Raw genomic sequence first — 27,200 nt, forward strand, 5'->3', positions numbered from 1 at the left:
TTTAAGAATTCCTAGAGTGCAGGCACACTTTCACACACTTCCCAAAGAACAAAAGCAGGGCTTCTCTATATCAAGGGCTTCCAGGGAAACTGAAGGCATGGCTGCATCCAACAGCTGACTTTGCATGTTGTGCTCTCGGAAATAAAACTTTATCTCTTTCAAGCAACAGCCTACACATTTTTATTCCCAGCTTGGAAACAAAGTAAGATTTGTTTCTAACACAGTGGACCACCTAGTTAGCTGCTGCAAGAAGATAGCACAGACTGACTACAAACAACGGCATGACAAAGTAGCAGCAATGGTGCATTGGAATATCTGCAAGAAATACCATTTGCCTGCAAGCAAGAGCTGGTGGGACCACAAAACAAAGTAATAGAAAATGAAGAAGGTGAACTGCTCTGGAACTTTAGAATTCAAACAGACAAGCAACTGCCACATAATACCCCAGACTTAACAACTGTTGATAAGAAAGACAAAAAAAGTCTGGATAGTGGACATTGCAATACCTGGAGACAGCAGAATAGAGAGAAAGAGCTAGAGAAAATTACAAAAAACAAAGACCTGCAAATAGAAGTAGAATGACTGTGGCAAAAGAAAGCAAAGATAATACCAATAGTAATAGGCATCTTGGGTGCAGTCCCAAAACATCTGAAGTACCACTTGAAGACCACTGGCATTGACAAAATCACCATCAGTCAATTGCAAAAGGCAGCTTTACTTGGAACAGCTTACATCCTGCAACAATACCTTTAACAACATCAAACAACAACATCTGCCTATCCCAGCTCTTTGGGAAGGAGTTGATAGGTAGATAAAAATGCCAAATCCAGTCTAAACATCTGGCTGACTGTGAGAAGAAAGGAAGAGGAAGAGGAAGAAGAATTTCAGATCAGAGTTGTGGGGCTTTTTTCTTTATTCTCTTTTTTGGGTGTAAGAGCATAACAGTATAGTTTATACTGTATAGTACATACAATATAGTATATACAGTAAGAGTATAACAAATATCTTTGGAAGGTAGAGACCTTCTAGAGCACCTGTTTTGTGCCTACACTTTGTTCTTTTGCCACCTGGAAGAGGATTGTGGCCTGAGTGTAAATAATTAATTCAAGCAAAAACACATATAAATAGAAGGGAAGGGAGAAACCCAAGCAAGGTAGTTGTAGCCCTTTGTTGTAGACAGTTCTCCGGTGTGCTGTAATATAAACAGATCGAGTGCATGTGTTTATTCAGTGTGAAAAAGCTCTTCCAGGAAGCCCAGGTGCTTGCCAAATCCATAATTGCACCTTCTTAAATACTTTCATTACTTGGAAACACAATAAGGGAGGCAGAGACACAAGCTTTCCATTTGGGTGTCAACAAAACACCTCTGAGAAATTAAGCTCCTATTTTCTCTCAGAAGAATCAGCAAAAATAAAAGGGTACACAGAAGGGGTTTCATTGATTTTGTTTTACTTAAACTATTGTTATACGCCGCCTTCTGAGGTAGAGCCTTCATGAGGCGATTTGCAAGGTCAGATTTAAAGCAATAAACATAAAATGCCATCAATAAAAATATGATAAGAAATAAAAGGGTTTCCAGTTTATAACATTGAAAAAAATAAATAAAATGGGCACCTCTCAGTTATTACAGTGGTCAACATCTTACTTTGCAAAAAAAAAAAAAAAAAGGAGAATGCATTTTGATAGGGATTTGACTGCCTGGTCTCCAAACCGAGTTGGCATTTACAGAAAAAAAAATATGGAGGGAGATGTTTGGAAGATTGTGGAGAGAACAGCTTTTTTGAGGGGCTCTGGAGTTCAGTGTCCTAGTAATTTTGGAAAAAGGTTTATCAGCTTTTTCAGGAATGCTGTTACTTTAGGCAAGAGTTGGAAAAACTGCTTTTGTGTCTAGGACCGCATTTCTTCAAAGGGAATTATGTCAGGAAGAACACATCAGTGGTGAGTGAGATCTAAACTAAAAGTAGGCCAGGCACAGGACCTCCTCTGCTTCTTCATTTCACTCAGGTCAAACTCAGCTCCCCATGTCATTCATTTAGTTTTCTTGGGAAGAATATAGAAGTAGTTTGTTATTGTTTTCTTCTAGGAGATGAATATATATATATATATATATATATATATATATATATATATATATTCCCAACTTCCCAGTCTAGCTTACAGCCCTGGGATTTCCTGATAGTTCCCCAGCCAAGAATTAACCAAATCTGACCTGTTTAGCTTCTGGAGATCAGCCAAGGTTGACTAGGAGCTATAAGCAGAGACAAAACACTCCTCCCAGAGATCTGAACAAATTAGACTGAGGGCCACATGCTATTATATCTCTGAAATCCCTACAGCTGGCATGGGGAGATAGAAACCCAGTAGCAACAGTGAGCTGCTGAGAATATTTCATTTAGCTACTGAGAACTAATGAGGGGGGATGAAAGCATATGGACAAGCAGCAGCAGGTGAGGTGGTACATTTGAAAGTTAAGAGGATTCTAATTGTTGATTGGCAATGAAGCAAGGAAAGAAAAGTTGTCAAGCAGTCCACTTTGAGAAGGGAATGTGATGATGTCACAGTATCTTACAGTCTGTCTGAACTTACTACATCATATCATCCCTGGAATAAAGAAAGGGTGAAGGGCTAGGGTAGGGCTTCTGCTAAAGATCTCATCCTTTCCATGAAACCTACACAAATTGATGGATAGGATTGTGCTCAGTTGTTCAGCTTTTCAGAAAAAGGAATTCACATTTTGGCTTGACCCATGTCAGAATTCAGTGTTTAATTGTTTAACTCTGAAAACTGACTTTAAAAACTTATAAGGAAAAAATCCTCTAATTTTAAAATCTTATGATGGACTTCAGAGGACATTAACTGTTAATAAGATGTCATTAAAGACTTCATGAGATATGGGTGATCTTGCTCAGCCTCTCGCGACATTTTGACAATTTATTATTATTTATTTTAATATTTGAACTTTAATTTTTGGGTTCCACAGACATAATTTGGAGTGTCAAATTATCACCAATGCCTTGATACTCATGGGCATCATGCTGCCAGCTGGTGCTTATAGTTTGCCATATTAGACCATGTAGCTGTAGGGAAACCAGAGATCCCAAAATGAACTTTAAATAGGCAACAGATTTCTGTGCTCACTATCTCTTCTTTTAAAACAGGAGCCTGCTTCTGTCAGCAAATTTAGAGAGTCTTTTTTTCTTTCCTGTAGGTCGCTTACTTTTTCCATTACAAAGAAATCATTTTATCCTGCTGTGTAATTAATATGCGCATACAGTGCTGCAAACATTTTCTTCCAGACTGCTTATTCTGTAGGCAAATTACAGGAAACCCTAGACAATACACCTGGGATTCCTGCAGTTTGAAATTAGAATACAAACTCTTCTCCTCTTCCCAGCTCCTCCTACTTGTCCCCCTTCCTTTCCTGATCTCAAATTCTTTTCTCAGGTGGGGTGGGGATGGGGGTGAGGATGGGGGAAAGAGTTGTGTCATAAAACCTAATGGAGGCTTTTCATTTTCTTCCTTTGTGAAGGGATGGGGATTAAGGTAAATAAAATAGGACAGTAAAATGAGAAAAGTGTGTGTATGTGTGTGTGTGTGTGTGTTTGGAGTGGGAACACTCATTTAGGACGTCTAGTTGATACAAAGGAGTGGAACCACCAGGAAGCCTCAGGTTGCTGTTTCCATTCCATTCCTAAGACATACCATGGCGCACACATCTTGGTAAGACAAAGCATATTGCCAATAAATTCAAAAGTCCAGGTTTAGTTGCTCTATGATGTCACATCCCTAGCAGTCCTGGGATAGCATTAAAATAACCACAGCTGTTTCTTATTGAAGAAAGACTGACTTCTGAAAGGGCCCTACAGTTGAATTCTCTTCCCTCAACCATATGTGCTGAACTTGTTCAACACTTACTTCCACTCCACAGAAACAACTGGAAACATCATTTGGAGTGTCACCAGTGCCTTGATACTCATGGGCACCATGCTGCTAACCAGTGCTTATCATTTGCCATCTTAGACCACGTAGCTGTTGGGAAGCTTGGACACAACAATAGGGACAAAACATAGCAATTGCACAGATTATCATCCTTCGGGGGACTCCTTACAATGCATAAACAGGACCTCCTCCCATGTACATCCTGGTAGGTCATTAGAAGTGTGATGCATTGTGTTCTGTTTCTGAAGGATGCCTATATCGCTCTGGCCTTTAAAAGCATCTCCCCCAAATGCTCACCAAATTGTAAGTTTTAATGCAATACTTAAGGGATAATATTAAATCCAGGAATATTACCTGCATTTAATCAATTTAAATGAACATTAATTGCATTGAAATGATCACATTTAACTTTTATGCTGACTTCACCCGTGTTTTTGTCCTGGTCCCTCCCTAGTATGCCATCCAAAGACTGAATAATAGCCTTATCCTGAAAAAAGTTACAAAAGACTAATGACATTTATGACGGAGGGTGGAGGGAAGATCTGCTCTGTTTAGGCAATGCCTTGACAGAAGGGATACAACAGGTCTCTGAGCCTCTGTGTAACCCAGGGGGTACTACAGAAACTTGCTGTAACTAAATTACTGTTGGCTGAAGGTGAACTACTACGCTAGAAAAGCTGGGCAGATTTTCCCATAATATAACAGGGCTCACAAATGCAGATAGATATTCCCTCATGTGGATTCAAATCCTAGGGACTCTATCCCTTTCTTCACTATGTTACAGATGGCATCAAGGAGAAAGCATGTATGAGCGAATGTACCTGCTGTGAAATAAGATACCCTCTATTTTGCAGTCTCATTCTCAGGCAGCAAAATGAGGGAGATTTTTATTTTTATTATTTATTTGTTAGAACTATATCCCAAGAGCTCAAGGCAGCTTACAGGGTGGTCACTGTATCTGGAGCTATCTGGGGGTTCATAGGATTTGATGAAAGATACAGTACAAAGGCAGTTCTTTTGGATACCCCCTTATTATAAAAACACAACATAGTTAACAGCACCAATTAGTTTAGCAGAATTTACAACTAACTAATGGCATTTTAATGGCTTCCTTCTCCTCCCTTTTGCCTCCTGATAAGGCAGCCGCTTGACTTTTTAAACTGCCTTGCAGAGGGAACTTTTTCTTCTCTACTATCAAAGACTAAGGATTCTGTAACTAAGTATATGTTTGCAAGCTATGATTTTGCTCTAACATGCATTTGTAATTATTCTTCTCTTTATTTACCTCCTACTTTATAGATGAGGAAAGGGCTAAATAAATACTGGCCAGCTACCTTTCTTTCTCACTGGCACAGGCTTACTCCCTCACCCCAGCTGGTGGAATGCTTTATTTGCTGTCATCTTCAGTCAGTCCTGATGGATTATCTGTGAAGGGTAGACAAGGTCTTGTGATGCCACCTCTTAGTCTTCAGTGAGTCTTCTTCTGGATCTCACCCAACATCTCTCTTCAGCAGTGTTCTCTGGAATTGTCCTTGAATTAACAAGCCTTCAGCAGCAAACCACTGCCCAGCCCAATTTAGATTCATCAGCCAGCATTTGTCTTTACTGAAATAACAAATCCTCAACAGCTATGGCTGTCTAGGTCCATCAAGGTTGTGTTAGCCATTACACTCCCTCCATCAAAGTTTTCCTTCCACTCTTCTCAGTTGTTTACAACTCCATCTCTGATGCCAACCCCATACTGCCTCCTTCTGTTCTCTCAAATTCTATTATCAGCTAAGAGAGCAAGTAGACTCTACCACCTCTTCTGTAGACGTGTCCCCACTTGCACATAGCTGTGACACAAACATACCTTGCTAATATCTTTTTTCTGCTGTGCTCCCTTTACATTGCTTCTTCTCATCTCCGGCATATGAGGAAGACCAGCTCAGTGTGAAGGGCTTATATTGCCCTTAGTTGTACCAGTGCTATAGTAGTATATTCCCCTTTTTCCTATAATCTCAAGGTTAACCTCAAAGTCTGTAAAATCGGTTAGCATTCTATCATTTGTTACCTTGGTGGGAAGTCAGGTGAGTGGAGTGACTGGGAAACTGGGAATGGAGCAACAGAAGCAGGAAAGGAGTCAGCAATGGGGACAGCAAATATCATGCTAGTATAGTTTTTTGCTGACTTAAGGATAGGTGAAGAGCAGATTAACTCAGTAGCAGGAAGAGGCCTCATTAGTTGCATCAATGTAGCTATCTTACAAAGAAACACCTTTTTCTGTCACAAGTCCACAGTATTTTGTGCTTTCCTGGCTAACTGGCAATAATACAGTAGCAATATAGGTTTGCTGAATTCATGACAGATTCTAGCCCTTTCTTCTTTAAGGAGGAAGTGGGTTACACCTACCAAAGCAGTCCAATTGAGACAACAAAAGATTATCTTGACAACCAAGGATGAGAATCAGCAGTAACCAAACACCAACATATTCTTCAAAACTCAGAAAGGGTAGAAGGGTAAACTATTATTTATCATTATTATTACTTTATTACATTTGTATCTTCCTTCCCTGGAAATTCAAGATGTTGTACACAATGGACCTCCCGTCATTTTATTTCCACAAAAACAACTATAAAGTTACTTTAAATTAAGTCTGTGGTTGTTGTTGATTCGTGTTTTCCCTCTGGCACTGAAATCAAAGGGAAAAGTACTTACATCAGCCCTACTCCCACTGTGCACGTTAGTCCTGTGAAATCATAACTGGATTAGACAATTGCATAGTTGATATAGTCTAATCTTAATGCATGGATGTCCAATAGCTCTGTACTGGTGTTATGCTTAAACAGGTAAGTACAGTGGATGGTAAGTACTGGTGCTTGGGGGCCCGTGTTCTTCCTACTTTATCCCTGAACTTCTGGGACTGATCCAGAATTCATTTACACATGAGACTCTATGCCATCGAAAGCCCTATTTATCAAGGTTTTGCTGACACAGAAGCTTCTACTGAAAGTGAATAGAAGCAGGAATTTTGGGATGGCAGAGTTGGTCCACAGGGATAGGGGAAAGTGTGTGCCCAGTAGCACTATGGGTAGCAATGGTCTCTTCAAGAAAAATGCTTGTATGGACTAACCAGGATCAGTATTGAATAAAATCTCTATGTTCAGAGTTAAACTACCTCTGAAAATCACTTTTTGTGAAGCAGTTAAGTGGAAAGAGTAGCTGCCTTCATTCTTTGCTTACAGTTTTCCCATAGGAAGCAGGATGCTGGCTCTAGTACACTTGTTCCTGCTCTACAGAATGCAGAAGTGTAACTTCTGTAATTGTTTATGTGCTTAGTGCAAAAGAAATAGGAGGGGGGAAATCCCCAAAAACTGTTTGCATTATGTCTTTTTCTTCAGCAAATATTGCAGCTGGCAAGAAGGGCACCACTGTTTTAGGAGATGCTTATCTTCATAGCTCTCTCAGCTCGAGAGCAGGCTGTTGACAGCTGTGTGGCGAACAGCTTCACAAGAGCATTCTGCCAAGAATAATCACATCCCCAGAGGTGAGAGAGGTAATTCATGCCCTAGGAAGGTTTTTCTTGTCCTTTATTTGTTCTCTTAAACTGGGGGCAACAGTGGCTTATTTCAAAGTATCTGAAATGAGCAAATGTAGAAAGGAAAAGGAGCAGTCATTTTCATCAGTGAAAAACAATAAATGGAAACAAAAGGTGGCCCATATAAGGCGGGGGGGGGGGGGACTTAAAGAAACCAAAGGAAGCCCTCACACAGTCCTTTACATTGTATATAAAACTGATGGCTATAGGAAACAGTGTCTGAGATACTGTCAGAACTTACATTTCTGGGCATGTGAAAAAATCATTTTAGGGCTCACTTTGTTTACCTCAAATACACAGCAATAATTGTGCCTCCATGAAGCCTTTCTCGGCTTATATCTGGAACCAAGTTGGAAATTTATTTTGTTTTACTTAAATGCCACTATAAGACCTAGGAAGTAATAAAAGGCTAATGTTTGTACAAATCTTAATAATTTGAAAGATCTCTCCAGCTGGGGCTAAACATCCAAAGAAAGATACAAGGTTAAAAAAAAAGAGTCAAATTAGATAGTGCTTCAAGGGTTTCCAAAAAGCATGTAGTGGTGTACCTTGACAGAATCCTGATCTAAAAGCATATCATCTAAATTTGGCTTCTTTAACAAAGGCCATCCAGCAGTCAGCCCCTTCAGAACTGTGAGGACTTCATTTTCCCTCACAAGCATCCTTTAATAGATAGACAGCATAGGATGCAAGAAGATCTCAGGAGCACGTAGTGCTCAATCCTTTAAGCAGGTTGCACAAACTTTTTAATTACATGGTGCAATAGCTTAGTCTCTCTAACTTTGTCAATAAAATAACTCCAAGTCACCATAAATATGCATACATTTATCTATACAATTGCTCAGAGGGGGTCTACGAGGGTTCAAGCTGTTGCTTCCTAAAGGATCCTCCTAAGAGGTCTTTAACCATTTGAAGAAATCCCACTAGATGGTACTGAATGGATACAGTGCCAGCATGCTATCTTTGACAGAATAAATTCAGAGATTCTTAACTGCTGTGTGTGTGATTATATTTATTATGAGTCTTCCTCTATTTGCATTCTGATCATCAACTTTAAATTTCATTACCCTCAGCTCTTCAGAATATCAAATTGCTGTCCTAACTCTCAGAATACCAAGATGTTATGAGTCAACTTCTCATTCCAGGCAAGGCCCACAGCTAAGCCTGCAGGGAAATCCCCAAGAGAACTCAGATATCTATTGAGATTCATCATCCTCTGGAGGCAGTTCATCAGATTGGTCCCCTGCTCCTGCCAAAGTTGCAGCTTAGAAGCTGACTACCTAAGGGTCAGCCTACCTTGGTATAAACTTCTCCAGTCCTTCAGGTTAGCAAGAGAAGCTCTCTTAAAACTGCAATTTCAAAAGCCTATCTATAAAGCCTTCTCCACAACTTTTCCAATTTACTTGGGAGTTGCATTGTGTTTCCATTCTTTTTACTTTCAGGAAAGGAGTTAACACTGTTCTCTTCAACCAGACCATTTGAGATGGAGTAATAATTACTAGAGGCCTTTTTACTACTTATTTATCTAATTTGTAAAGCTGCCCAATTCCATAATGACTCCATAACAATTCTATAGGTAGAATAAAAACTGAAATAATAAATACCAAAATAAATAATATGTATAACCTGAAGGTCAAACCTGAATTCCAGTACCACCCACCTCACTCCCAAGACCCCTCCCTGTGACCCAGCAAGAGTTCAGTCCCCAAGTAGTGATTTGTACATTCCTCTTTCTGTTTCCTGCCTGCTCACTTCTATATCAGCTACTTTTGCTTTTTTGGTAATGGAAATCAGGAGGAAAGAAAGCTGAAGTGGAGGCTTTCTTCCTTCCCCAGGACCTGAAATGCTGTAGCTGGAGTAGCCCTGGGAAATATTGTCTTCATAAGGCCTGGCCTTCTCACTTAAATGGTTTGAAAGTGGCATAGATGTTTTGCAGATGTATAGAACATAGGCCCACCAGTGGCTAACTTAATAGTCCCACAGCGTAAATTGGACACCAGGTTCCTTGGAAGTATGAAATGGATAGCTAATTGATGGAGCATGCTAGTTTGGAAAGATAGAACATATTGTAAGAGGCTGTTAAAATGAATATAGATATATATTTTTAATCCGCATTTCACTGATAAAACTATCCCAAAGAGGAATATGTTTTTTTTTAAAAAAGAAAATATGAAACAATTTTACAAGTAAAAAAGAAAAAAAAACTCCAAAAAACTTTCATTCTGTGCATTTTTTGTATTGGGATTCCCTCCCCCCTTTTTTTCCCCTTTGCTTTTGAAGTGCAAAAGAATGCCATGTGGGCACATGCTACATAACCAGATGCTGGCAACTCTTTGAAAGAAAGAAGAGAGAGAAACCTTATTCAAGCGATCATTCTCCTGTTAGAATTCAACAACCAAACAGGAGGTGGTGATCAGCCCTTTCCATCTTTGTTGCACTGTGATATCATTGAACTCCTGTCCCCTTGGATGACTGGCTGTTCGCTGACATCAAAGTCTAACTTAGAAAGAAGAGGGGCTACTCACTGTACTTCACATGTTAAATTCTTCATAGGAACATACTTCCTGAATAGGGTTCCAGTCTTTCTCAGAACATGCCACAGTTTTAGAGGCCCATCTGCTCTCCACCCAAAGCATATCCTCTGCACATCCCTGCAGAGGTGACACTTGGATGTGAAACACAAGCTTCCTGGTAATTGTGGTACCTACCACAGTACAATCTGTTATCTTGCCACATATCTGCAATGTAAATCCACCTTGGTCCTCAAAAGACTTGTGCATTGCCTTTAAGTCTAAAAGTATTAAAGTCCCCTTACTGCCCCAAACAAACCCTGAACAAAATGAATTCCTTATTAATTTTTTTAACTACATTTTAATCCTAAAGAAACATTCCTTAAAATATGGGACAGGTTGTAAGCCCAAATAGCAGAGTCTAGGACTTTCATTCTCAAAATTACCTGCTTGCTGTGAAAAGGAAGGTGCTAGACTATGGTTGGTATTACTGAAAACTTGTGTAGGATAGTGGCTTGGCAACATCTGGGTTTCCAATGTCATTTCTGCCCTCAATGTATTAGTATGTGGCATTATGCAACTGACTTATTCTCAGCCTCATCTCCTCATCTGAAGTTTAGAGCATAACAATACTGACTTACTTTACTGGTTTGTTGTAAGGATTACAACTAGATAACATACATACCTACATACAGGTATGTCCATCACACTATTCCCTTTTGTGATAAGTAGTATTTTGCAAAGAGTAAGAAAGAAGTAAGAAATAGTAAGCCAAAGGAATTAAAGGCATGAGTTGTGTCCCCCACCCTCCCCCCAGTAACAATAGCAAAATGTAAATTACAACAACATTGTTCACTTCACTGTTCATTTCATACTTTTCTACTCTTGGGAACCACCCCTGCTTCCACTTCCTCCACAGATCAGTTTATGTACTGTCTTTTGTTCTTTAAACTTCTTGCCTGCCTCTGTCTGAGGATCTCCTCAATCTTCTTGGTCTTCCCCTTCCTCTTAATCTATTCACTCTTCCTTCATATTTTGCAATTCAATACCTTTTTTTTTCTTTCTCATGACCAAATCACCTCAAAGTAATTCTTCATACTGGTCTCACTCTGTCCTTATTTTGTCACTTGCACTCTGAAGTACCCTATTCCCATTGCATTCAACTTTTATATTTTTCTTAACATACCAGACTCTCATTTCCATGTAAAAATATGGACACAGACACACCCCTATACACAGCCATTTTTTGCTTCTTTTGACAAATACTAATTCCTGGCAAGAGACCACATACTGCCAATTACATGTGTATCAGCATTCTCTTATTTTGGTTTCATCATTTTATCACTTTCATTTTTAATTCCATTCACTCCAATGGAGGCTCCTTGTTTAGTTTTCTTCATTGACTTCCAGAACAATTGTTTATTTCCATCAAAATAATTCGGCATTTTCTTTGCCTTTTCAGTCTTAACCATTTTTGCTCTCTTTGACTACATTCTGTTCAATTATCATTTCCTCTATCTATACATTATACAATATATTTCCCTCATCCTCAATTTTTTTTTTTTTTTTTGGCAACAGTCACTCTTTTCTGTGCATTTTTTCTCATCCACAGCCTCTTTCATGTCATCATATCACCAACTAGCTTCGTATCCCCATTAGCATAACCCCAAACACTTCTGTGGTGTTTGGTAACCCAATTCTTTTTCCTCTGTTCAGAAAAGCTTCTGCGTCCTCTTTCCTTATATCCATTCTCAATTCGTTCTGTTGGGAGATGAAGCTATTTTGAATACTCTTCCATACAGGATTCATAGTTTCTTTTCCTGTTGTTGTTCTACTTTCACTCTTATTTCTTTTACTTCTTTCCTTTTCTTCCATGTCAATTTTTCCTCAGATCTATTCTTGACACTACCATATAATGTTCTATCCCACATTCAGAACCTGTCATTATAGTTGTATTCTTTACTAATCCTCTCAATCTTTCTTTGTAAACAATCAGTCATGCTTTTAGATTTATATTCATTCCTCTGCCATGAATACATATAAATAGGCTTAGTTTAAACCATACATTCAAAACAAAAGGGCCTTTTTTAAGCAGATACACACTACTCACCATTCTCAGGGCCCAATTAATTTTTCTGTATTCTCTCATCTCATTCCCACCCATCCATCCATTCATGTCATCTGGTGATATATATTTTTTCTCTTAGAATCCATTTGTTAGGAATGTTGCATAATGTTTCTCAAAATTCCTCTCTAATTTTTCCAGTATCACCATTCACTAGAATGTAACATGCAACTGTCTCCAGCATAGGATACTTGTTTTCATATGTACCCACAGCTAGCTGGATGACATCAATTTATCCTTTCTGGCTTTCATTTTAGCCCTTTCATTCATAATTAAACAGTTACCTTCATTTCTCTGCATGTACCCATGAACACCACTCCACAATATCAGCCCACCTTCATTCAGATCTATTGCATCCCCTTTCTCTTAGTTTTAAGACATAACAACAAATAGAGTTCTTTTTCCTTTTTTTCATTCATTAATGCATGCTCTTTATCATTTACTCCTTTTACATTCCAAGTCACAGTCTTCATAGTTGCCATGAAATGGGCTCATAGATTTTGTCCTTCACAATCCATAATGGTTTTGGTCAGTCAAGGCTTTGATATAACAATTTTTAACAAGATAGAAGAGGTGTAGACTAGCTGGCCAGTCTTAGTTTTACCCACATTGCATGTAGTATTTTCTGCTAACAGTGAGGAAAGTACTAGTCAATTCTGGCATGTCTTACTGGTATGCCACAAGTGCAACCAAAGCTCAGTTTTACTCCAGCCATGCTCATGCTATTCCATGCAAGTTAGGACCACAGATCTAAAGACTACTTTGCAAGTCAACAATACTGTTAACAACATCCCACCAACTAGGAGGTATTTCCATTGTATCAACACACACTCAAAAACAGTTTAAGATTAGAAAGTTTAATAAAAATATAAAATTATTTGATTATGAGCCCTCTTCTCTTCCTTCCGTCAATATTACTTCTTACTCTTAAGATGTAAGTATATGTATCCTCACTTTCAATTCAGGAGAATAAGCATTTCACCTCTGCTATGTACCCATACTCAGAACGCTTTCTCCCCTTCCTCATCGCCTGTGTCTTGGTAGTGAGCAGTCAGCTCCAAAGAAAAGCCATAATGATAAGGAACTGTGGCTGATACATTTCAAAATGATTCAGCTCAGTCTGTCTTCATCATCATGACTGTATTTCTACTCTGCCCCATCTCCATTATCCAGCTCCTGAAGATGCCCATTCATACCAAAGTAGTCTTCTACAATGATGTTATTTGCAAGGTGCGATAGCACTTAGTAAACACTTACTAAACCCTGAGTAAAGCAGTAAACCTTGAGCTACATATATTCTCTTCTCTTCTATTGGCACCAAGGACTCCACTTAGTAAAGACTTAGAAATTCATCTGTATGAGGACATTGAAACTCACCCTTCAACTTTGTGTGCTACAATGAAATAAGAAAGTCGGGAGGAAAAAAGGATCCATGAAGCTGCCCAGCAGTGATCCCTGCAATACCTATAATGCTATGAAGTCACCCTGGAGAAATAAAATGTCAGAGCTGTAAAAATAAAAATGAATACAAGAAAGCCAACTCTAATAGTGACTGCATATTAACAACCTTTATGTTTAACACTGAATAGAAAATATTCTGTTTTCTTCCGCCTGACCTTCACCTCTTTGCAAGTCCTCCTGCCCAAATCACTAAGGGTGATGAGGACCTGCCATTTCTCAACATCCCCAAGATAATAGATTGTGAATAATTATTTGCTCTTAAAATGGTCTTTTACAAGTTTTCAAATAGAAAAAGGCTGAAAGAAGGAGTCTGGTTTGAAACCCATACACAAACACATATAAAATTAAGGAGAAATATTCACTAACTCAAATATTCCCTATTTTACCCAGAACAAGCAATTAAGTTCATTTCTAAAAGGTGCAAAGAAAATTTTGTGACTTGTCTCTGTTCACACACAAACACATGCCTAAGATCCGAAATGGTGTTTGGAATTCCTTTGACATTTTGCCTGAAAAGACTCCAATTTTGCTTCAACTATGATTTCGGTTTCCTGCTCTGAACTGAAGGCATAACCTTGGCTGAAGTAAAATTAGGTGTATATGACTGAGGATTGCTTTTTAAAGTGATTTATTAAGCTTTAAAAATGTTACAATGAATGTTTCTTGAAAAAATACTAGTTTCTATTATTTCCGTTGTATAAATACTTTAAATATGTATAATTTACTTTAAATAAGAAACCAAACATAATATGTAACACATTCACATACATATGCATGCATACACACACACACACACACACATATACATATGAGAACCAGCATGGTTAAAGTGCTGGATTAAGACTGGGGGACTTGTTCTAGTCCTCTCTTGGGCACAGAAGCTGGATGATCTAGGACCAGTCAGTCTTTCCCAGCAATATACTGAAAAGTTGAAAAACATCCATCCAACAGCCTGAACTGGAGCAGCATGGTAGTTTGTGGATTTTAACCTTCCGTGAAGAGGCTTTCATCCTGCAATGGAGTGATTTGGGCTGATAGCAATGGTCATTTATTTGTTTGATTTACAGACTGCCCCAGTCTGTTATGAATATATGCATGTACACCCATCTACTGGGAAGGGAGGAAACCGAAGGAAAACTGACAAAAGCTACTAGAAAAGTAAAGAAAAATCTTATGAAAACAAAAAGAAAGAAGGAGGAAAAGAGAGAGAGAATTAGGCTACCGAAATCCTATTACTTATTTCATCACTATGATTTAATTTTTGAACAATAAATTGAGCTTTGACCATATGGAACCATGTTGTCAAATCCTGGCTCTCTTTTGGTAGAAGGAGAATTGTTCTTGTATCAGTGCAGCTGTACTGCACTGATTTTTTGTTTAATTTTCTTTGCAGGGTTTTTTTTTTACATTTTTCTTCTGTGAAAGAAGCTTCTACCTTATTCATTCTTGAGATTTTCTCCCAAATTTCTTGGGTGTCCTTTTTTAGCTAGCTTCATTGTTAAAAGCAAAGGAAGAGGTGTTTTGTGTTAAACATCTTGCCATCACTGAAATTTTCTAGCTTAGGGCTATCTTATCTGAGCTGTAGAACTCCAAACAGTCAAAAGATGATGACACAGAGTTAGAGTTTCCTGGATTTTACAGCCCAAATACTGTATGGTTGCCCTACTCTGGTGTCTCACATTTCCCATCTGAAAAAAAAAAAACCCAATGGGAGGAATTGTCAGAGTACAAACTGTCATAGAGATTACTGTAGAATGAAAACAGGACGTTCACATACAACTTTGTCCATCTTGTAACTAAACAGATTTTTACTAAAGATGGGGAAATGTTTGTTGAAAGAAGTGAAAATGGCTGAGTATAAGAGTGCACTTCTAGACACTTTGTTATATGGAAATGAGAATTGGGTATGTTAGGAAGTAAATAAAAGTAAGTTAAAGGCAGTGGGAATTGGGTATTTAGGAAATGTTATGTGGTACATCAAGAAAAGATAAAGTCAAGTAGGGACTAGGTTTTCTGCAGGACCTCCTGTCTCTAATTGTCTTTGCTCTGGTCTGCTCACCATGCTCCAGTTCCCATCTATTATGCAATGTCATCATGTGGGACCTGGAGTCGGGCTTTCTCTGTTGCTGCACACTGCCCTGTGGGACAGCATCCCCAAGAGATAAAGATGGCCCCAACCCAGTTGGCCTTTCATAATGCTTAAAGACCTGGATGTTCCCACAGGCACTTCAGCTGGAAGGTTAAACCATGCACTGTTGTCTCACTACTACTACTGTATTATCTCAGTGATTTGAAGTGGAATGGCTTTTCAATCCTACTCATGTGTTATAATATGTTTTTTGAATATTGATTTTACAAAATGTATTACTGTTTTTGGTTTTAATTCTATACACCACCCAGAATCACCTTGGTGAGATAGGCAGCTATATAAATTGTATGTATAAATATATAAATACATATGTAACAATGAATGGATGCTAAAGGAATGGATATTGAATACAATAGGTAAGGAAAGAAGTACTCTTTGGTCATATAGAGAGAATGAATGAGGACTGAATTACAAATAACATATGGTGGAAGAGTGAATAGGTTGGGAGGAAGGAGAAGACCTAGAATGTTGTGGTTGGATGGGGATGATGTGAACCTTAAAAAGAGAAAAGCAAAAAGTTTAAAGAATAAAATTCACCATATGAAGAAGTATATGGACATAATGGAAGCAAGGATGGTTTACAAGGTAGAAAAGTATGGAGAGGTATAGTGGAATTGTGTCGTTGTAAACTAGATTTACCTACAATTCCTTTTACTTATTTCATGCCTTTAATTTCTTTGGCTTGCTATTTCTTACTTTCTTTCTGCACTCTTCATAAAGTTACATATACACCAAATGGGAATAACATGATAGTAATGTATATATGCAGTAAGTGGAAGCACATTGCTGAATTTTTTCTTTTAAATATATGTCAAAAACAAAATTTATTTTGCCAAATTGACTGAGAATGATTGAGAAGGAGAGTTTTGGGGACATAGCTTTAATAATGGCAGTGGAGTTCTCCTGAGGTAAGTAAAGATTGTGTCTTAGATGAGTTAACATCTGAGAATGCATAAAACCTGGGATAACTCATTATTGGCACTGGATGGACAAATCCATCCATTTGTGTGCATGTGTGCACACAGGCATGTTTTTCTTTTTGCTAACGGCTGCCTCTAGTGGATAATTCACCAGGAATCACATACTGGTAACTGGCATGGTCATGGTTAAATCTAAAGTTAGGCAGATTTTTTTCTTTCTGCCTCCTTCTTTTTCTTCCCCTTTTCTCTTTTCCTTGATCTAAAAGGCAAAAGCCTCACAAAGCCCCTGAAAGACTCAAGAGACTTCCAAATGTTGTTACCAGATTGAAAATGTTAAGGGTAACAAAGGGAATGTGAGTCCATGCAATAGGATCTCTAGCACTTTCTAAAAGCCTACCACTCACCCTAGGACAGTTTCTACAGAGCACTCTGTAATGTTAAGTAAAAGAGAAAAGAAGGGAGAAGCCTCCACTGATAGTCATAAGCACATTCGTTTCTTTGTGTATTTACAATTACTGCCAGTAGCAAGAATGGCAATAATAGCACAAGACACTCTTAGATGGCCAACTTCCCACTATCTGTTACCTGTTTGTAATGCAAAACTTGCTCCATTTTGCTGAATATACTTTCAGAGGTTCTCATTGGGTTCTTTTGTGCCTAATGACACTACTTCCCTGAGGCTCAGGCCCTTTTCATGATGGTACCAAAATTAAACCAAGGGGGAAAACAAAGGAAAGAAAGAAAATGAAAAGCAAATATTTCTAGTCCTTTTTTCCCCACACAGTTGACTTATTTTATTTAAATTATTCTTTCATCATTCCATTTTTTCCCCCTTTTCTTTTTGAATGCCAGAGGCACAGGCAAGGAGGATGGCACCTTTGGTGGGTGAAGTGAAGTAGACACAAGTGGGTATTCCCAACCTCACACAGCTCTAATTAAGAATAATTCTCAGTAATGGACTTTGGCTGCAGGCTAAATAAATACTGTTCCTGAATATTTTCATCTTAAATCTCACATAAATGTGCTAATTGAAAGTCTCACATCTTCTTCCAAATTGAATCCAACTCCATGTTCTTTGAATTATTTCCTTTCATGTCTATTGTTCAAGCAGCTTCAACTAATTCCACTGTAGTTAAAGATCTCTCACCATGAGCTTATGCTTCCATTTCTGCCCCCTCTAAGGAAATGTATTCTTAACCAGACTAAAGCTGAAAACTGACAGACAGACTATCTTGATTTTTGTATCTCATATGGTATTCAGTTGTTTAAAAATAAGCAGACTTAAGAATATCCAAATCCTTTTCCTGGTGGATATTTAAACACAATCAATTCTGGACAATAAAATCTGGAATCCTAACATTTAAAATAACTGGTAGAAGTGGAATATTGCCACCTGGTGTCAATGTAAAGCAGTATGCACACTAGCAAGCCTCCTTGGGGAGGATATAAATAGGGCATCACAACTAAGAAGACCATGCCACTTGTAACCATCCATCAAAATTCACTTGCTAGGGGTCAACCAGAGGAGGGTCTTTGAAGATGACCTAATCATTTACTCAGGTGCACATGAAAAGACATCCCTTTACATACTCAGGTCTCAAGCTAATTTTGAGTTTCAAAGAGCACTAAGACTTTGCACTGGCTCCAGAAAAAGACAGTGTCACTGCACTGATGAAGTGATAGTATTATGTGGTCACATTATTAGCAGTTCTGTTTTGACTAATTGAACAATCCGAACAATCTTCAAAGGTATGCTCAAGTACAACACGCTATAGTGATCCAAACAGTAGCATCTGTGAGCCTGATTTTGGATGGAACCAGTATCATGCAAGTGGAGATCTATGTATGTGCCAGAGTTTCACTTCTCCCCTTCTTTCTGCAGCTCCTCATCTGCTCTGGAGGTCCCCAAATTTTCTAGAGCATAACCTGACACTGATCGAGGAAAATTTACCTTTTTGCCCTGTCCATTTTAGGAGACAATTCCGTAGCTGGAAGGGCTTAATTGGGTTTCACCCTTTGAAAATGAGTTGGTTGATATTAAATCAAGCCAAGATTTTGATTTGCATCACAAGGCAATGGTGGTTGCCTTTCATTTCCCATTATGATTACAATGTGACATAATTATGTAAAAATATATTGTGAGGTTTAGTTAGCAGTTGCTCAGAAAATTAATGAAGTATGAAGGTGGAACTGTTGCTTTGTAGCATCAGTTCATGACAAGATTGCAACTGTTGCTGTTTCCTCAAAAGGAATGACACACTTGACTGAGACTGAGATGACTGCTCTGTCCCTGGTCCCAAGGAAAAAAAAAAATGAAGCATGTGGGTATAGCTCTATCCCCTGGTTTCAATCAAACACATTACTTTTTCCAATCTATCTTTGTCTTTGTCCCTGCTCCCCTCCAGCCTTTAACTTGCTTTGGTTCTGTTGTGCTCCCACAGCAGATGGACTCCCTAGACATTTTGCTGTTAACATAGAAACTTTGGGGAGCAGGGAATAACAGATAGATAGAAAAGCCTATTAAATAGCCTCCTGAGTGGCCTGGACAAAGATTCATTTCATTTTGTGTGTGTGTTTGTGTGAACACACATCACATACATATACACACCAAGTCAGGCAGGAATTATTGTAGCCTAACTAAGGCTACATTAGCAAAGTGAATTCCTACAGAGTTCATACAGATCCATGGGCGGGGGGGGGGGGGGGATGAATTAAAAATACTGTTGCTGTTTAAAAAGGTAAGGAAAAGATTTGATTTACATGAAAGATGAGAGTACAAATCTAAAATTTATTTTATCTTGTAGCTCACTTTATTTTTGGTCTGAAAACAGCACTTCAGTAAACTCCCCTTTCCTGGAGGTGTTTAACGGGAGGCTGGATGACTGCCTCTTGAGGATGCTACAGGAGTGGATTTTTCCACTGGGCAGAGGGATGAACTAAGGATCTCTAAGGCAACATCCCACCCGTATGTTCAATAATTCTATGAACATATGCTAGGCTAAATTGAGGATTTTAATTTGGTGTTTGCATCTCTTTTTTGTAAAACAAAAGAAAACAAAGTGAAGCAGAAGTTTTGGTATGAAGGCTTTATTGTTTCAGATGGCAAGTGAGGGAAGCCAACTATTTCTTCCTCCTGCTCTAGCTAACCAATAGACAATAGGTTATTTATGCATTTTTGGAACAATACACATTAGCAATCAGTGAAAATGCAAATCAACACCCTTTAGCCAATTAACAAAAGATACTTACATTTTTTTAGATATATCAGACCCTCAAAAGACCGACTCATCGATTGAAGGAGTTGTTTTCCGCTTGCTTTGGCTCTTCCAAGGTCTCCCATTTCCTCAAAATCCACAGGGCCTCAGCAAATTACTTTGTCTGTTTCAGCAACTTCTTTATTTAACCTAAAAATGTCTCTGCCTTGTCTAGCAATCTTGGGTGATTCAGACACCCAGATGACATTTACGCCTAAAATTCTTTATACTTCTAATGCTGATTGCAAATTTCTGGTTTGATATGCTTTTGGTTCATTCATTGTTATGTCTAATTCAGCCACTATTTTTTACTATGGTTCTAGTAAAAAAACAAATATGACATGACCCAGGCTAGAGAAAAATGTTTCATTTATGTAAGGATGGTGTCCCCCCCCCCCGGCCAAATTTGGAATCAGTAATTACTTGGCGGGCTTTTCCTCAAGGACTATTATGTAGATCAGAGAGTGGTTTTTACCGTCTCCAAATTTTCAGTTGTAATTTTTGGCTTTAAAGTGTACCAAATTGAGATTAAAAATGTGTATTTTATGATAAAACTCATTTTGAAATTCATGTCTGGGGAAACATGAATTCTGAAATATTTATTTTCTGAGAAAATACAAACATTTAAATGGATTTATTTCTTTTTTAATCTAAAGATTGATGCAGAAAAGAAATGTAAAAAAAGGCTTATAACAACATAAACATGTTGAGTGATGTGGATAGCAAACTGGTCTAAACATCCAGTTAATCACGCACCATCCAAAACCAGATTAAAATACAATATATGCAAAACATCCAGCTAAAACAAATTAAAATAGTACATCATGATACTGCCACTTTAAAAAGGTTTTATTTGTATATTGAAAATATTAATAAATACAATGATAGATGACAGATAGATGATAAACAGACAGACAGACAGATGACAGCCATGTGGTTTGCTGGTTAAGATGCCAGACTAGGAACAGGAATACCCAGGCTATAGTCCTCTTTTAGATACAGAAGTCAGTTAGGTAACTTTGGGCTAGTCATTCTCTCTAAGCCCTAAATTGGGAAGTTGAAAAAAATCTATCTGTTAACCTGCACTGCACCAGCACAGTAGATGATGATCTATAACTTTCAATGAAAGGGGCCTTCCTCCTAGAGTAAAATAATTTGGGCTGGTAGCAACAACAGCAACAACAGCACACACAAACACACACACACACACACATTTCCACCATTTACTAAATATCTTGATAGGTTGTTGTTGTTGTTCAGTCGTTAAGTCGTGTCCAACTCTTCGTGACCCCATGAACCATATTGCACCAGGCCTTCCTGTCCTTCACTGCCTCCCTGAGTTTGCTCAGTTTCATGCTCATTGCTTCAGTGATGCTATCTAACCATCTCATCCTCTGCCGTCCTCTTCTCCGTTTGCCTTCAATCTTTCCCAGCATCAGGGTCTTCTCCAAAGAGATCTCTCTTCGCATTAGGTGACCAAAGTATCTGAGCTTGAGCTTCATTATCGATCCTTCCAATGAGCAATCAGGGTTGATTTCCTTTAAGATTGACTGGTTTGACCTCCTAGCAGTCCAGGGGACTCTCAAGAGTCTTCTCCAGCACCACAGTTCAAAGGCATCAATTCTTCGGCGCTCAGCCTTTTTTATGGTTCAGCTCTCACAGCCATACATTACTACTGGAAAAACCATAGCTTTGACTATGAGGATCTTTGTCGGCAAGGTGACGTCTCTGCTTTTTAATAGGCTATCTAGGCTTGCCATAGCTTTCCTCCCAAGGAGCAAGCGTCTTTTAATTTCATGGCTGCAATCTCCGTCTGCGGTGATCTTGGAGCCCAAATAAATGAAGTCTGTTACAGCTTCCATTTCTACCCCTTCTATTTGCCAGGAATTGATGGGTCCAGATGCCATGATCTTAGTTTTTTTAATGTTGAGTTTCAAGCCAGCTTTTGCACTCTCCTCTTTCACCCTCATCAAGAGGCTCTTTAGTTCTTCTTCACTTTCTGCCATTAGGGTGGTATCGTCTGCAAATCTGAGGTTATTGATGATTCTCCCTGCAATCTTAATTCCGGCTTGTGATTCTTCCAGCCTGGCATTTCTCATGATGTACTCTGCATATAGGTTAAATAAGCAGGGTGACAGTATATAGCCTTGTCGTACTTCTTTCCCTATTTTGAACCAATCGGTTGTTCTGTGACTGGTTCTAACTGTTGCTTCTTGGCCCGCATATAGATTTCTCAGGAGACAGGTAAGATGGTCTGGTACTCCCATCTCTTTAAGAATTTGCCACAGTTTGTTGTGATCCACACAATCAAAGGCTTTTGCATAGTCAATGAAGCAGAAGTAGATGTTTTTCTGGAACTCTCGTGCTTTCTCCATGATCCAGCGAATGTTGGCAATTTGATCTTTAGTTCCTCTGCCTCTTTGAAACCCAGCTTGTACATCCGGTAGTTCTCGGTTCACGTACTGCTGAAGCCTAGCTTGTAGGATTTTGAGCATAACCTTGCTAGCATGTGAAATGAGTGCAATTGTGTGATAGTTTGAGCATTCTTTGGCATTGCCCTTCTTTGGAATTGGAATGTAAACTGACCTTTTCCAATCCCGTGGCCACTGTTGCGTTTTCCAAACTTGCTGGCATATTGAGTGCAGCACTTTAACAGCATCATCTTTTAGTATTTTAAATAACTCAGCTGGAATACTGTCATCTCCACTAGCTTTGTTGTTAGCAATGCTTCCTAAGGCCCACTTGACTTCACTCTCTAGGATGTCTGGCTCAAGGTCAGTGACCACACCAGCATGGACATCAGGGACATTAAGATCTTTCTTGTATAGTTCTTCTGTGTATTCTTGCCACCTCTTCTTAATCTCTTCTGCTTCTGTTAGGTCCCTGCCTTTTTTGTCCTTTATCATGCCCATCTTTGCACTAAACGTTCCTTTCATATCTCCAATTTTCCTGAAGAGACCTCTAGTCGTCCCCATTCTATTGTTTTCCTCAATTTCTTTGCATTGTTCATTTAAGAAGGCCTTCTTATATCTCCTTGCTATTCTCTGGAAATCTGCATTCAGTTGCTTATATCTTTCCCTTTCACCCTTGCTTTTCGCATTCCTTCTTTCCACAGCTATTTGTAAAGCCTCATCAGACAGCCATTTTGCTTTCTTGCATTTCTTTTTCTTTGGGATGGTTTTAGTTGCTGCCTCCTGTACAATGTTACGGACCTCCGTCCATAGTTCTTCAGGCACTCTGTCTACCAAATCTAATCCTCTAAATCTATTCATCACCTTCACTGTGTACTCACAAGGAATATGATCTAAGTCATACCTGAGTGGTCTAGTGGTTTTCCCTACATTCTTCAATTTAAGCCTAAATTTTGCAGTAAGAAGCTCATGATCTGAGCCACAGTCAGCTCCTGGTCTTGTTTTTGCTGTCTGTATAGAGCTTCTCCATCTTTGGCTGCAAAGTATGTAATCAATCTGGTTTTGGTATTGACCATCTGGTGATGTCCATGTGTAGAGTCGTCTCTTGTGTTGTTGGAAAAGAGTGTTTGCTATGACTAGCTTGTTCTCTTGACGGAATTCTATTAGCCTTTGCCCTGCTTCATTTTGTGCTCCAAGGCCAAACTTGCCTGTTATTCCGATTACTCCTTGACTTCCTACTTTAGCATTCCAATCCCCTACGATGAAAAGGACATCTTTTTTTGGTGCTAGTTCTAGAAGGTGTTGTAGGTCTTCATAGAACCGGTCAACTTCAGCTTCTTCGGCATCAGTGGTTGGGGCATAGACTTGGATTACTGTGATGTTGAATGGTTTGCCTTGGATACGCACTGAGATCATTCTGTCGTTTTTGAGGTTGTACCCCATTACTGCCTTTCCCACTCTCTTATTGACTATGAGTGCAACTCCATTTCTTCTAAGGGTTTCTTGGCCACAGTAGTAGATATAATGGTCACCTGAATTAAATTCACCCATTCCCGTCCATTTCAATTCGCTGATTCCCAAGATGTCGACGTTCAATCTTGTCATCTCATGTTTGACCACATCCAGCTTGCCTTGGTTCATAGATCTTACATTCTAGGTACCTATACAATATTGTTCTTTACAGCATCGGACCTTCTTTTCGCTTCCAGATACATCCACAGCTGAACGTCCTTTCGGCTTTGGCCCAGCCGCTTCACTCTTTCTGGAGCTACTTGGAAATGCCCTCCGCTCTTCCCCAGTAGCATATTGGACACCTTCCGACCTGAGGGGCTCATCTTCTGGTGTCATATCTTTTAGTCTTTTAACATTGTCCATGGGGTTTTCTTGGCAAGGATACTGGAGTGGGTTGCCATTTCCTTCTCCAGTGGACCACATTTTGTCAGAACTCTCTGTCATGACCTGTCCGTCTTGGGTGGCCCTGCACGGTATAGCTCATGGCTTCACTGAGTTACGCAAGCCCCTTCGCCACGACAAGGCAGTGATCCACGAAGGGGATCTTGATAGGTATATTGTATTAAATTTCAGGACTTTGAAGTAATCATAGCACCTAGAAAACTAAGAGGAACAATGGTGCTTGCTGGATATTTACTTGATAGGGATTCTCTCCACCATTTTTCTCCACTAAGGGTTCAAAAATAGTCCAGTAACAAATGGAAGTGCCATTGTGGATCTCCATTTAAGCTAGTAAATGGAACAATGTATTTGGCAAAAGAAGCCAAATGCTTTAAAAATGTAGGAGTCAATTGTTCCCCCTTTCCAACTTTGAAAATGACTTCTCTGCATTTTCTGCTGCTCAAAGAAACATTGGAAAACAAGTCTCAGGTAGAAGTACTGTATGCCTTCTCTGTTTTTCTTGTATCAAGAAGGCTTGACATAAAAATCCTGTAAAGTCTTAGATAAGCCCTAGATTTGTAAGGTTTTGCCACCTTATTTCTTTGGCTGTGGTTATATGCCTTTAAACAGAACCTAAGGCATGGGGAGACATGAAATCCCCTACCTGTCCAGAAATTTCATTCATCTTACTGCAACCAGCTGGGCTTCCTTCAAAATTCTGTGCATATTAAAGAAAACAAATGGTATGAAGTTTCATCTACCCTACTTTTATTCAGTCTGGAATTTTCAAATAACCAAACTACAATGAAATTTCTATTAAGAAAGCCAAAGAATAGGCAAATATAGATTAAAATGCTACAAACTTTTAAATATATTTTCCTCTCTCTCCTGCTGAAGTGCACAACCCAAAGCCTGCAGCTCCCAGAGTTACCTATGATCACATTGCAGAATTTTGGTGATACTGGTGGCCTGATCTCCACCATTTTGAAGCAGGAAAGACACAAAGCCTGTTAGGGAAGTTCAAAAATAGACCACCATGTCTTAAGTTGAACAATTTTAAAAAATCAAAATGATTAAAAAATAATAAAAGGCTCTTTGAACAACTGTTCTACACCTGTTTTTCTCAGTTCTAGTATATCTATCCCTGCACAAATGCCATTTAATATATTCTCTAGAGAGGGGGAAGAAATAAATAACCCTTCAAATTTGAAAGTCTCTCTGTTTGAACATCCTGGATTTACTCATGTCATATTTGGCAAAACCCACCCAAATATTAGGGAATCCTTTAATTGAATATATTATAAAGCTTCTCCAAAGAGTAAGTAGCTCATTTAGTCAATGGGATGATATCCAAAGGATCAGGATACTGAATTGAAACTGCTGTGTTACTCAGAGCTGAAATAAATAGAATATTGTTCAAATATTCTAAAGTTATTTTTTCTGTGTTCTGAAATATGAAAGTGAGTCTTGAAGAGTTTGTCTGGTTTTGGTCATGTCTCTATTGTCATTAGTATTCCTTCCATTTATATTCCCAAATTCAAGACAGCATATGAAATTCATGCATCCTCTCCCCATTTTTCTTCACAAAAATCCTCTGAATCATGGCCATCTGAGAGATAATGGTTGGCATAATGGCCCCCCTTCCCCCACCCCACTAAGTTTCATATTTGAGAGGAGCTTTGAGCCTGAGTCTTTTGAATCATAGTCTGGCATTTAACTATTAAACAACATTGGTTTAACAGACAGATAGTAAAGTCAGAGGAGGGACAAGACACTCAGACAGATATATTAGCTTTGTCTGGGGTTTCCCAAATTGAGCAACAAGGATTTGGGGAGTCTTACTTGTGTTCATTTAATATAAGCAGGCCTCTCCCATGTTCATGTAGAGTCCAACTGAAGTCATGTGGACATCAGTTTCCAGAACCATACAGCCAATAAAGTATGGGTATTTTTGGAAGTTGAAGTTTACTTATCAGAAGGGTGGCCAGGTTAGAAAAGGCTGCACAGAATATGAGGAGAAACTGCTTCAGACCTGTTACTGAATCTGGGAAGGTCAACCATGGAAGGAGCAGAACCAACATATATGAGGACATTTGGGATGGGGTCAGAATGGGTCACCTCTGCCTTCCACAGCGGCTTATGGGCTTCCTTTCCAAAAACCTTGTTAGAAGTTCCTTGTTGCTTTGTTTTCTATGTCTGAGTCCTTCTGTGCAAGCAAGATGTACCTCAAATAACGGAAACATATTTGGGTGCTGTGTTATGCAGTTCACATGTATAATATGCCGTAGTCATATGTAGTCTAGAGTAGCTCTTTTTTACACTTCAGACCCCTAAAGCATTCCTGCTTAAAAGTAGAATACTTCCATTTCTTTCTAGAATCAGAGAAATAATAGGGCACCACTGTAGTGAGCTTGAAGTCTTTTATCTTCCTACAGATTCAAACACAGTATTGATTCCTTATTGACCTAAACTCTAAGTACGGTTGTGGGTGCCCCCTCCCCACCTTTATACAGTCTAAGGGATGGTTGAAGCAGCTATTCCTTTAATACTGATTTCTGAGAAGAAGAAAAGAAGTGCAGAACACCTTCGTGTCTACAGTTGCTCTTCGCTGAAGAAGATACCTGGTTATGCATTTTTAGCTTTATATCAAAGGTCTTAATTGGCAGCTTTCTCTCTTTGTCTGTCTGTCTCTGTCCATCTTTCTCTCTTTTAAAGCTTAGAAATAGGCTTGGTCAAATGTGTTATTGGTGTTAATGATATTTTTGAAGTGAAGCAAATTCATCAGGCTTTTTGAAGACTGCAAAACTCAAAGATTAGATAGCCCTTCGTGGGCTTGCTGTGACAGTTTCTCAAATGTGGTCTTCTGATCCTTTGAAATCGTAGTAACAACAAGAACAACAGCAACAACTGATGAGAAAATGGATCCCCCTTTGATTTGACATTAAGAAGCTCCCTTATAGT

The sequence above is a fragment of the Python bivittatus genome, unplaced genomic scaffold, assembly GCF_059951505.1.
Source record: "Python bivittatus isolate LINGU-HERP-01145 unplaced genomic scaffold, Pbiv_v1 ctg000020_np1212, whole genome shotgun sequence".
NCBI lineage: Eukaryota > Metazoa > Chordata > Lepidosauria > Squamata > Pythonidae > Python > Python bivittatus.